General features: G+C 37.7%; 1 pseudogene; it reads left to right on the forward strand.

The window, feature by feature from the left end:
- LOC116591295 overlaps positions 1-14,109 on the forward strand; it is a 145,564-nt pseudogene that overhangs the window by 45,975 nt on the left and 85,480 nt on the right.

Genomic DNA, 14,109 nt, shown 5'->3' on the forward strand with positions numbered 1-14,109 from the left:
TCTTATCTAGGAAAGCACTGATCTATCCTTAATAAATCTAAACTCTTATTTCTAAGCTAGGCAAACAGGGACGTTCTGGGTCTGATTTTACCAAGAAATTCTTACAGGCCCTTGGAAAGAAAACCTTGGGCTGCTGGAAGAGTATGGGAATATATATGTGTAAAAGGTTTCACTGTGAAGGTGTGTGCATATGTGAGCATACTGAGGGAAACATGGGAGGAGAAGGTTATAAAAAAGGAGAGATTCTTCAACTCATTGGCATGAAAGATCTCAAACTGCCTGTGGGACTAGTGTTCTCATAGGGCAGTGATTTTCTTAATGACTTGACATTGGCTCTTCTGGCCTCTATTTCATGGGGAATAGCTATTGAGCTGTACAGCCCTTCCTTGATGAAAATATCAGTGGGAGCTTCACTTTTTGTGCTCCTCTCAGCGCTTGAATATTTAAATCACCTCAAATTTTCTGTAGTTGAAAAGAGACCCTCACCTGTTTTTAAGAGTTCTCTCTTCCTTAAAAGAAAGTAAGGAAGAAAGAATGAGAGGAATGAAGAGTGGGAGCTTTTTGTTTGCTTTGTTTTAACATGCTCTACCTCAGTTGTTTCAAATATGAAGTTCGTGATTAAGAATAAATGAGAAGACATTTAATGTGTTTGGCCCATCTATTGACCAGTTAGCTAGGCCTTTAACATGTGTCTCTTATTCTGTTATTTACACTTTTTGACTCTTAAACTTTACAATTCTGCAGGTAAACAACACAACAAAACAAAAGTAAATCTAAAGAAATAGAATTATCTATAAAGAATTTTAATTCAATAAATATTATATGATTTTCTTAGGGATGATTACAGTATTTTCCAACTGCCTGGGCTGGCACAACATGGAACTACTACTTTCTTAATTTCAGAAGCGTCTTACATTTGGCATCCAGAGGGAGATATGTGACCTCGTCCCAGTGTCCTTACTTAATGCACAGCGAGCCAGGTTCCTCTATGCTTTCTTACTGTGGCAGATCTTACCAGAGCAAATATTGTGGAGATGGAGACTGTTGTGAAAAATGCTGTTCTCTAAGAGGTAAGAAAGTCCCCCTGAGGCGGCTAGGGACAGGGGCTTAAGTCTCCGGTCCCAGGACAGTATCCCCTGGCACTGAGGCAGAGATAGTGTGGCGGAGAAACCAGCTCTTGGTCCCTAAGCCACCAGCGCGTCTGAGAACGCTTGGGGTCCATTTGCTGTGAGGGGATGGGAGCCACGCCTGGCGGCAGAATGCGGGAGCCCTTCTATAGAGCCTGAGATACTCCCCTGAGAGAGATACAAAGGCCCAGCCAGTGCCCTTTGATACGCGCTATTGTTTCAGAGCCTAAGACTCTCCCCGCAGAGAGGTGCACGAAGGCCCAGCCTGGTGCTTTCGGACCCGCACCCCATTCTCAGAGCCTGAGACCCAGGCATGACCCACAGCCTCCCCTGAAGTTGGTGCATGCAAGCCGGGCGCTCTTAGAACCAGAAAGACCAGGCACTCCCAGCCTGGGCCAGCGGGAAAATCTCAGTGTGCAATTGCTGCTTGGAACCTCTCTGGCGGTCTGGAGCTGCCCAGACAGCCACCACTGCCTTGGCTTTGGGTACAAGCAAAAGATCCTCCATCTCCAGGGACTGCGACTTGGAACCTGCTCTGCCAGCGGCCAAGGGGGAACTTATTTAGGCTCTGCAGCCAGACTGAGGCCTCTCTCTGAGAGGGAGATCATGGTGCGGTTTGTTTTCCTCTAAAACTACAAAAACCATCAAAAGCGGTCAAAGTGAGAGAAAAAAAAAAAGTGAACAAACATAAAAACCTCCAGAGAACAAAAGCCTGAAAAAAAACCCCAGTTTCCTCAGAGCCCACCCCCTTGAGGGGGGTGGGAGGACTTAACTCAGGGAACATCATTGACTGAAAACCCACGTGGCAGGCCCCTCCCCAAGAAAACAAACCAAGAAAGAAAAAAAAAAAAAAAAGAGGAAAAAAAAAAAAAGAAAAAAAAAGGACTATAAGAGAACAACCACTACTTCATAGGAAAACTTTTATTTTTCATTCATTCCCACTATTCTGGTTCATTTTTTATTTATATATAGGTAATTTTTTAACCTATTTACCATCACAGCGAGCTGTCCAGTACATCATATTCCATAATAACCTTCTAACCTGAACTTTTTGATACATACACCTATGTTTTTCTTTTGCATTTCTATTTTTTGAATTCCTTTTAAAAAAAGTTTTAGTTTAGTTTAGTCTAGTTTATTCCTTTTTATTTTTATCTTCTAATATTCATACAGAGTTAAACTTCAAAGTAATCCCCTTTCCCCAATCAATACTACCCCTATAGGTAAACCAATTTTTAATCCCCCTTTATCTTAGGAAAGTTGAGTCCTTTAACAAAGATATCAAGATACATCCAGGAAGAATCAAAACAACCTTCCTCGCACACACTGAGAATTTATAACCACTCTCCCATCTTTTTCTTCCACCAGTGTTTCTGTGTTTTTGTGTTTGTTCTGATAGTATATAAATCTTATACTTGGGGTTCTTTTTGACAAGGTTCTTCCTTTATTTGCATATATATTTTTTTCTCTTGTCATATACTTTTATCAGTCTTTTTGTTTGTCTGTTTTTGTTTGTCTACTTCATAAATGTTACCTTGGGGCCCATTTGGGCTGAACCTTCTCTTTCATTTTCCCTTTCTTTCCTGTCTCTCTATCTCTTTCTTTTTCTTTTTCTTTTCTTTTGTCTCTCGTTTGGGTGGGGAATCCTGATTGCTCAGAAGTGTTCCAGGGTGCACCTTGACTGCACCATGGTTGATACATCCAGCTACATCTGTTCAGTCATCTCCCACCAAAATGACTAGGAGGAGGAATGCCCAACAGAAGAAAAATACAGAGGATGGACCTTCTGCAACAGAGCTAACGGCTATCAACATAGACAATATGTCAGAAAGAGAATTCAGGCTAACAATTATCCAGGCAATAGCTAGGTTGGAGAAAGCCATGGATGACCAAACAGAATTGATTAGGGCTGAGCTGAAAGCAACGAGAGATGATGTTCACAATGTTAGGGCGGAGCTTAAAGCTACCAGGGAGGAGGTTCACAATGCTCTCAATGAGTTCCAATCTAATCTAAACTCTCTCAAAGCTAGGGTAACTGAAACAGAAGATAGAATTAGTGATCTGGAGGACAAACAGATAGAAAGGATCAGGAGGATGCCTGGAACAAACAGCTTAGAAACCACAAAAAGAGAATCAGGGAAATAAATGATGCCATGAAATGTTCCAACGTCAGAATTATTGGAATCCCTAAAGAGGAGGAGAAAGAAAGAAGTCTAGAAGATAAAGTGGAACAAGTCATTCATGAAAATTTTCCTAATCTCACGAATGGAACCAGCGTTCATGTACTAGAGGCTGAATGGTCTCCACCCAAGATTATACATTCCAAAAAAAAATCATGACACCTGATAGTCAAATTGAGAAATTATGATTATAGGTATAATCTCTTGAAAACCGCTAGGGCAAAGAGGCTCCTTACTTACAGAGGAAAGCCCATCAGAATAACGTCAGACCTGTCCACAGAGACCTGGCAAGCCAGAAAAGGCTGGCAAGATATATTCAGGGCACTAAATGAGAAGAACATGCAGCCAAGAATACTTTATCCAGCAAGACTGACATTCAAAATGGATGGAGAGATAAAGAGTTTCCAAGACCAGCAAGGCTTAAAACACTATGCAACCACCAAGCCGACACTTGGGGAAATATTAAGGGGGGTTCTATAAAAGAGAAAAAATCCAAAGAATAGCATTGAACAGAAATATAGAGACAATCTACAGAAAGAAAGACTTCAAAGGTAACTCAATGTCAATAAAAACATATCTATCAATAATCACTCTCAATGTGAATGGCCTAAATGCGCCCATAAAATGGCACAGGGTTGCAGATTGGATAAAAGGACAGGACCCATCCATATGTTGTCTATAAGATACCCATTTTGAACCTAAAGATACACCCAGACCGAAAGTGAAGGGACGGAGAAGCATTTTTCATGCCAATGGGCCTCAAAAGAAGGCTGGGGTAGCGATTCTCATATCAGACCAATTAGATTTTAAACTAAAGACTGTAGTCAGAAATACAGAAGGACACTACATAATCCTTAAAGGGACTATCCACCAAGATGATCTAACAATTGTAAATATCTATGCCCCAAATATGGGAGCAGCCAATTACATAAGAAAACTGTTAATCAAGATAAAGAGTCACATTGATATGAATACACTAATCGTAGGAGATCTTAACACGCCTCTCTCAGAAATAGATCATCAAAGCAGAAAATCAATAAAGAAACAAGAGCATTGAATTACACATTGGAACAGATGGACCTCATAGATATATACAGAACATTCCACCCTAAAACAACAGAATACTCATTCTTCTCAAGTGCACATGGAACCTTCTCAAGAATAGACCACATACTGGGTCACAAATCAGGACTCAACTGATACCAAAAGACTGAGATTATTCCCTGCATATTCTCAGATCACAATGCTTTGAAACTGGAGCTTAATCACAAGGAAGAGTTCAGAAGGAAGTCAAACACGTGGAAGCTAAAAGGCCACCTTGCTTAAGAATGCTTGGATCAACTGAAGAACTGAAACAATTCATGGAAACCAATGAGAATGAAGACACTTTGGTCCAAAACCTATGGGATACAGCAAAGGCGGTCCTAAGGGGGAAATACATAGCCATCCAAGCCTCCCTCAAAAAAACTGAAAAATCCAGAACACAGCAGCTGTCTCTACACCTTAAAGAACTGGAGAATCAACAACAAATCAAACCAACTCCACACATAAGAAGGGAAATTATCAAGATTAGAGTTGAGATCAATGAGGTAGAAACCAAAGATACAGTAGAATGTATCAATGAAACTAGAAGTTGGTTTTTTGAAAGAATCAATAAGATCGATAAGCCATTGGCTACACTAATCCAAAAGAAAAGAGAGAAAGCCCAAATTCATAAAATTATAAATGAAAAGGGAGAGATCACAACGAACACCAAGGAAGTAGAAACAATCATCACAAGTTATTATCAACAGTTATATGCCAATAAGCTTAGCAGCCTTGATAAAATGGATGCATTCCAGGAAAACTATAAACTCCCAAAATTGAACTGGGAAGAAATCGACAACCGGAATAGACTGATATCTAGTAACGAGATTGAAGCAGTGATCAAAAACCTCCCAAAAAACACGAGCCCAGGACCTGACGGATTCCCTGGGGAACTCTACCAAACTTTCAAAGAAGAAATAACACCTATTCTCCTGAAGCTGTTTCAAAAAATTGAAGCAGAAGGAAAACTTCAGACTCTTTCTATGAAGCCAGCATTACCCTGATCCCCAAACCAGGCAAAGACCCTACCAAAAAGGAGAATTTCAGACCAATATCACTGATGAATATGGATGCTAAGATTCTCAACAAGATCCTAGCCAACAGGATCCAACAGCACATTAAAAAGATTATCCACCATGACCAGGTGGGATTCATCCCTGGGTTACAAGGATGGTTCAACATTCGCAAATCAATCAATGTGATAGAACAAATTAATATGAGAAGAGAGAAGAACCACATGGTCCTCTCAACTGATGCAGAAAAAGCATTTGACAAAATCCAGCATCCGTTCCTGATTAAAACGCTTCAAAGTAAAGGGATAGAGGGAACATTCCTGAACTTCATCAAATCTATCTATGAAAGACCCACAGCAAATATCATCCTCAATGGGAAAAAGCTTGCAGCCTTCCTGTTGAGATCAGGAACTAGACAAGGATGCCCACTTTCACCACTCTTGTTCAACATAGTATTAGAAGTCCTAGCAACAGCAATCAGACAACAAAGAAAAATAAAGATATCCAAATTGGCAATGAAGAAGTCAAATTCTCTCTCTTCGCACATGACATGATTCTTTATATGGAAAACCCAAAAGACTCCACCCCCAAACTACTAGAACTCATACAGCAATTCAGCAATGTGGCAGGATACAAAGTCAATGTGCAGAAATCAGTGGCTTTCTTATACACTAACAATGAAAATACAGAAAGGGAAATTAGAGAATCGATTCGATTTACTATAGCACCAAGAACCATAAGATACCTGGGAATAAACCTAACCAAAGAGGTAAAGGATCTGTACTCAGGGAACTACAGAACACTCATGAAGGAAATTGAAGAAGACACAAAAAGATGGAAGACCATTCCATGCTCTTGGATCAGAAGAATAAACATTGTTAAAATGTCTATACTGCCTAGAGCAATCTATACTTTTAATGCCATTCCGATCAAAATTCCTGTATTCTTCAAAGAGCTGGAGCAAATAATCCAAATTTTATATGGAATTAGAAGAGACCCCGAATCTCTAAGGAAATGTTGAAGAATAAAAATAAAACTGGGGGCATCACATTACCTGATTTCAAGCTTTATTACAAAGCTGTGATCACCAGCATGGTACTGGCATAAAAACAGACACATAGACCAGTGGAACAGAGTAGGGAGCCCAGATATGGACCCTCAACTCTATGGTCACTTAATCTTTGACAAAACAGGAAAAAATATACAGTGGAAAAAAGACAGTCTCTTCAATAAATGGTGCTGGGAAAACTGGACAGCTCTAAGTAGAAGAATGAAACTCGACCATTCTCTTACACCGTACACAAAGATAAACTCAAAATGGATAAAAGACCTCAACGTGAGACAGGAATCCATCAGAATCCTAGAGGAGAACATAGGCAGTAATCTCTTTGATATCAGCCACAGCAACTTCTTTCAAGATATGTCTCCAAAGGCAAAGGAAACAAAAGCGAAAATAAACTTTTGGGACTTCATCAAAATCAAAAGCTTCTACACAGCAAAGGAAACAGTAAAAAAAAAAAAAACCAAAGAGGCAACCCACGGAATAGGAGAAGATATTTGCAAATGACAGTACAGACAAAAGGTTTATATCCAGGATCTATAATGAGCTCCTCAAACTCAACACACACAAAACAGACAATCATATCAAAAAATGGGCACAAGATATGAACAGACACTTCTCCAATGAAGACGTACAAATGGCTATCAGACACATGAAAAAATGTTCATCATCACTAGTCCTCAGGGAGATTCAAAGTAAAACCACATTGAGATATCACCTTACACCAGTTAGAATGGCCAAAATTAACAAAACAGGAAACAACATGTGTTGGAGGGGATGTGGAGAAAGGGGAACCCTCTTCCACTGTTGGTGGGAATGCAAGTTGGTGCAGCCTCTTTGGAGAACAGTGTGGAGATTCCTCAAGAAATTAAAAATAGAACTTCCCTATGACCCTGCCATTGCACTCCTGGGTATTTACCCCAAAGATACAGATGTCATGAAAAGAAGGGCCATCTGCACCCCAATGTTTATAGCAGCAATGGCCACGGTCGCCAAACTGTGGAAAGAACCAAGATGCCCTTCAACGGACGAATGGATAAGGAAGATGTGGTCCATATACACTATGGAGTATTATGCCTCCATCAGAAAGGACGAATACCCAACTTTTGTAGCAACATGGGCGGGAGTGGAAGAGATTATGCTGAGTGAAATAAGTCAAGCAGAGAGAGTCAATTATCATATGGTTTCACTTATTTGTGGAGCATAACAAATAGCATGGAAGACATAGGGAGTTAGAGAGGAGAAGGGAGTTGGGGGAAATTGGAAGGGGAGGTGAATCATGAGAGACTATGAACTCTGAAAAACAATCTGAGGGTTTTGAAGTGGCGGGGGGTGAGAGGTTGGGGTACCAGGTGGTGGGTATTATAGAGGGCACAGATTGCATGGAGCACTGGGTGTGGTGAAAAAATAATGAATACTGTTATGCTGAAAATAAAAAAAATAATAAATTAAAAAAAAATCTGCCCATAGCCTTAAGTGGTTTCCCTTGTATGTAACTTTTTGCCTCTCCTTGCTCTTTTTAGAATTTTCTTTTTATCTTTAACCTTTGACATTTTAATTATATGTGTCATGGTGTGGACCTCCTTAGGTTTGTCTTGTTTGGAACTCTGTATCCTTCCTGAACCTGTTTTCTTTCCCCAGATTAAGGAAGTTCTCAGTTATTATTTCTTCAAATAAATTTTCTCCCCTTTTCTTTCTCTCTTCTCTCCTGGGACCCTCATAATGAAAATGTTTGTTCACTTGATGTCATTCTAGAGATTGCTTAACTTATCCTCATTAAATTTTTTTTTTCTATTTGCTGTTCAGCTTGAGTGCTTTCTATTACTTTGTCTTCTAGATTGCTGCTGATCTCCTCTCATCCCCTAATCTATTATTGATTCCCTCTAGTGTGTTTTTCATATCACTATGTTCTTTAACTTTGATTAATTCTTTCTCATATTTTGTATCTCTTTGTTGAAATTTTTCACTGAGTTCTTCCCCACTCTTGTCTCCAGGCCAGTGAGAATCTTTAGGATCATTACTTTAAACTTTATCAAGTGCATTGTTTCTCTTTGTTTCAAATAGTTCTTTTTCTAAGACTTTGACTTGTTCTTTTGTTTGGAGCATATTCCTCTATCTCCCCATTTTGCTTGATTTTCTGTTTGTTCCTTTGAATTGAATAGAACAGCTACTTCTGAATTTGAAGGAAAGGTATAATGTGTGATTATTCCTGTATAGTCTTTGTGTGCCTAATAACTTTGGCTGGCTGGCTGGAACTGTGACTGCCATGGGCATGGAGTCCCAGGTACTCCTCTTTTGGGCTGCTCTGGTAGCATGACTGGAGATGAAGTGGGCTTGGGTCAGGTGGTTCAGGGCTCTCTGGAAAGGGGTTCTGGCAAGACAGCAAAAACTGAAGTTGGTGCAGGCCAGGGAAGTCCCTGGGCTCTTTATATAGAGAACATCCTGGCAGGATAGCTGGAGATGAAGTGAGCATGGGCCAGGACAGTTCAGGGGATCTCTACCCACCGGGTTTTCACTGGGAGGACAGCTGAAGCTGAAGTGCGTGTTCTGGGGGGCTCCACACAAGGGGTACCCAGACAGGGTTGCTGGAACTAAGGTGGGTATGGGTCAGGGATTCTTGGAGCACTCTGTGCTGGGGGAATATTAGCAAACTGTCTGGAGCTAAAGTAGTATGGGCCTGGGCTGCTTTGCTCCTGGGTGTGCCACCTTGCTGCATCAGCTGGAGCTATAGTGAGTATTGACCAGGGATATCCTCCTGGTGGGTGCCACACTGGTGCTGCCTTGGTGGGAGGGCTGGGGTTGATGTGGGCTAAGGGTTTGGAGCTCATTGAGGTAGTAGGCCAGCTAGTATACCCAGATCCTGCTTCTGTCTTGCTCTCAAGGTGGAGGGGGAGCATAAACTGTGAAACTTGCTGCCCCTATGACCTGGAAAGAGTTCCAGCAGATCTTCCACCATGTGGCAAAATTCTAAGTCTAGTTTCTTTATGTTCTAGTTACTCTTTGTACTTCTATATTATACTGAGTCTACTATTGCTATGATTATGCCTCCTCTGTATGCCCAGAACTTTATTGTTCAAAATTACTAGTATCAGTGTTAGGACAAACCAATATCACATACTTCTTCATGTGACAAGTAAGAAAAACACAGCATTGTTTCTGGAGTATTCTTTCAAAAATGTCTAAAATAAATTTAATTATAAGGAAATATTAGACAAACCTAAACTGGGAGGCATTGTACAAAGTAATTGACTAGTACTCTTCAAAAATATCAAGGTCATGAAAAACAAAGACTGAGGAACTGTTTCTAATTAAAGAAAAATAAAGAGACGTGAAAACTAGATGCACCACCTTATTCTAGATTGGATTAGAAAAGGGACATAAGTGGAACAGTTGGTGAAATTTGAATAAGGTGTGTAGGTTAGATATAGAATTGTATTAATTTTCTGAATGGAAACTGGTATCTGGCAACTGGCTACCCTTTCCTTTTAGTACTTGGTACTTAAGAGCTAGAAAGCCCAGTTAGCCTTTTGATTTTCTCAGTTTGCCACTAACAACAATTCACAATGAATTATCTCTGCATATGTATTTTCATATTTTTGGTAATGTTTCCTCAGAGTAGATTCCTGTTTGGGATTTTCAAAGTTAAGGACTTATGTCACTTTATTAGATTCCAGACTGCCCTGCAGGTCACATTCTCACTAATCTATTACCCCACAGCCTTGCCAACAGAATCCATTTTTAGAGATTTTCATTTTATCTCATCTCATCTAACATTTTGAGCAATAAAGTTCAAAATGTTAGATGAGAAATTGTATCTCAGCATGGTTTAAGTGTGCATTTCTTCACTTGTGAGTGATGGTAGAGATGTTTTCATATGTTTCAGGATTTTTTTTCTTGGTTTCTTTGTGAATTTTCTGGTTATGTCTTTTCCTTATGTTTCTACTGGGTTTGGTCTTTTCCCTCTCCTTTAAAAGGATCTTTTCAAAATTGATTAGAGTTTTTAGCTGCTTTTATACATATATTACAAATATATTCGCAAAATTTATGAATTGTCTTTTGACTTTCATTGCATTGTTTTTGTCATGCAGAATTTTAATTTTTTACTGATTTTTAAAATCAGTCTTTTTTCTTTCTTTCTTTTTTTTCTCCTCTTGAATTATCATAGAAAACTTTGTACTGAGATTAAAAAATAATTCATTCAGGGACGACTGGGTGGCCCAGTGGGTTAAGCTGCTGCCTTCGGCTCAGGTCATGATCCCAGGGTCCTGGGATTGAGTCCCGCATTGGGCTCCTTGCTCAGCAGGAAGCCTGCCTCTCTCTCATCTCTTCCTGCTTGCGTGCTTTCTCTCTCTCTCTTTCTGACAAATAAATAAATAAAATCTTAAAAAAAATAATTCATTCATGTTTTCTTCTAGTATTTATAGGTTTGAATTTAGATTCCTGATGCATTTAGAATTTAATTTTGTGTATGGTGTGAAATCTGGTTTTAATTTCATTTTTTATCCAATGGTTCTCATTTATAAAAAAAAGGTCTATCTTTGACTTAGTAATTTGAGATGCTATCATTATTATATACTAAATATCTATAAATAACTAGGTTTATTTCTGGACTTTCTATTCTACTTACTATTCTTTTTGTCAATTCATGAGCAAGTGCCATATTTTTAATTATAAAGGCTTTATATAGGGGTGCCTGGGTGGCTCAGTGGGTTAAAGTCTCTGCCTTCGGCTCAGGTCAGGATCCCAGGGGTCTCTGCTTGCAGGGAGCCTGCTTCCTCCTCTCTCTCTGCCTGCCTCTCTGCCTACTTGTGATCGCTCTGTCAAATAAATAAATAAAATCTTAAAAAAAGGCTTTATATATGTTTTAATCTCTGATAAAGATCTTTCACAGATAGTTTTCAATATTTTTCTAGCTATTCTGTGTATTTGCCCATATGAAAGTTAAAGTGTTTGTTGATATTTTATTGGGATTGGATTGAAATGAAACTTAGAATCGACATCTTTATATTGTTTTGTCAACCTATCCAAGGATAGGTAACATCTTTGATTTTGATCTAGTTTTGTGATTTTCAAGATTTTTCAAAATATTTCCTCAAGTAAGTTTTTAAATGTTTTAGGTTTTACTCACACAGGTTTTATACATTTCTCATTAAGGTTTTCCAGCTTATTCTTTAGTGTTATTTTAATTGGTGGCTTTCTTCTATGATGTCTTCTACATAGTTATTATATGAGTATGTAAAGACGTTTTGTGTATTTTTTATCCTATTTTTAGAATTCTTTTATTGTTTGAATTACTTTAATCATTAATTCTCTAGAATATTCCAGGTGTATTATTGTATCATCGGCAAATAGCTATTTTACTTCTTCCTTAAGAATTCATGTGCTTTTAATTCATTTCTATTAATTGCATTAGCTGATACCTCTAATATGTGATAGTATTAGGGAGGGTGGTAATAGACAGTGGGCATTTTTGTTTTGTTTGGGATCTTAGAGGAAATGCCTCTGGTGTTACTTTAGGAGGGTACTGTCTTCAGGACTATGATGGGTGTGTATATATGTAGGTTTATATGTATGTATTATCATTTTAAGAAAGTGTCCATTAAATGAAACTTCCTTGAGTACTTTTATCATGATTGGATATTGAATTTTGTCAAAGGATTTTTTGGTATCTACGGAGATATTGATAGGGTTTTTCTCCTGTTTCACCTATTAACACAGTACATTATATTAATAGATTTCCTAACATTGAATCAAACATATGTTCCAAAATAAATTTAATTTGGTCATCTTATTTTATTACATGATGTTGGATTCTGTTTGTTAATGTTTAAAATAGTTAATTTTGCATTGTTATTTCTAATAATATTGGTCTATATTTTTCTTTCATTGTGTGTTTTTTGGACTATCTTTATTCAAGTTATGGTATCAGACTTTCTTCATAAAAAAGAATTATGAAGTGTTGTTTGTTTTTAGTGTTTTCCAGTAATTTATACAGTCTTGGGATCAGTAGAAGGTTTGATATGTTTACTGTATGAAACCACCTTGGATGGTTAGTTCTCAATCATTTTGTTGATTTCATTTTTTCAGAAATTAGTCTCTCTAAGCTTTCTATCTCTAATAAGGTCAATTTTAGTAATCTGTATTTCCCTAGGAAATTATCTGGATTTTCAAATATATTTTTATAGAGAATTATTTGTAAGTTAGTTTCTTAGGAATTTTAAGTATTTTTTCTTTTTCAATAGTTATTCCTTCTTTGTAATTTTCTTTTTTTTTCTTTTTTCTTTTTTAAAGATTTTATTTATTTATTTGACAGAGAGAAATCACAAGTAGATGGAGAGGCAGGCAGAGAGAGAGAGAGAGGGAAGCAGGCTCCCTGCTGAGCAGAGAGCCCGATGCGGGCCTCGATCCCAGGACCCTGAGATCATGACCTGAGCCGAAGGCAGCGGCTTAACCCACTGAGCCACCCAGGCGCTCTTCTTTGTAATTTTCTGTTTTGTGAATTTCTACTTTGTGTTTTTTCTTGATCAGATTAGCTAGTGGCTTATCTATTTTAAAATTCTTTAAAAATCTAGGATTTGGGGGCTCCTGGGTGGCTCAGTGGGTTAAGGCCTCTGCCTTCAGTTCAGGTCATGATCCTGGGGTCCTGGGATCGAGCCCCGCATCAGGCTCTCTGCTCAGCAGGGAGCCTGCTTCCCTTCCCCTCTCTCTGCCTGCCTTTCTGCCTACTTGTGATCTCTCTGTCAAATAAATAAATAAAAATCTTTAAAAAATCTAGGATTTTGTTTTATTAGTTCTATTTTTTAAATGTTAATGATATAGTTTATTTAAACCAATAAACCCCAAATATGGCATTTCAACTTATAATCAATGTAAAAACATGAATGAGATACTTCACAGTCCTTTTTATACTTAGAAATGGATGTATTTCCATCCATTTAGAAGAAATGGATGTATTTGAAACTTGCAACAGCCATCAATTCAGAAGCTATACTTAAATTAGAAAAAAAATGATCTATATTTAGATGTAATGTAACATATAGTAGAGAAAGTAGATTCACAGACTCAAATATTTCCAAATATACCTAAAGTTTGACCAAAAATTGAGTAGGGCATAAAAATAATTTTTATTTAAAATTTGTTTTTATAAAACCTAGTTTTTTAGAATAATTTAACTTCAAAGCAAACTGTACCATTTCAAAATTATGTCCATGATAAGTAAATTCACCAACTCACGTCAACTCTCTACTACTAAATTTGAATTCTAATGGGTGCTACATAAATTTGAAAGCATCTTTAAATTTATCAGTATCAACAAAATGTTCATTGAAAAATGTTATAGTTTTTGAAGCTCCCCATCATAAAATACTATCAGTTATAATTAAAGTCTTCTTCATATAGAGTTATATTAGGAAAAAATGTGCAAAATTATTATTGATCTATATTATGAAAAGTTTAAATTTTAATATAAACTCTTGCATTGTTTAGCTAAGTAACAAACTTTTCCCCCCTTACATCTTCAAATTCAATCTTTTATATGCAGTGGAATATTGGAGAGAAAAAATAAACAACATGACAGTATTTTTTTTTACCTTTTTTTTTTTTTTTTTTTTTGATTCTCGACTGTTTGGCAACCATTCCTTTTT

The sequence above is a fragment of the Mustela erminea genome, chromosome 1 (genome assembly GCF_009829155.1).
Source record: "Mustela erminea isolate mMusErm1 chromosome 1, mMusErm1.Pri, whole genome shotgun sequence".
Classification (NCBI taxonomy): Eukaryota; Metazoa; Chordata; class Mammalia; order Carnivora; family Mustelidae; genus Mustela; species Mustela erminea.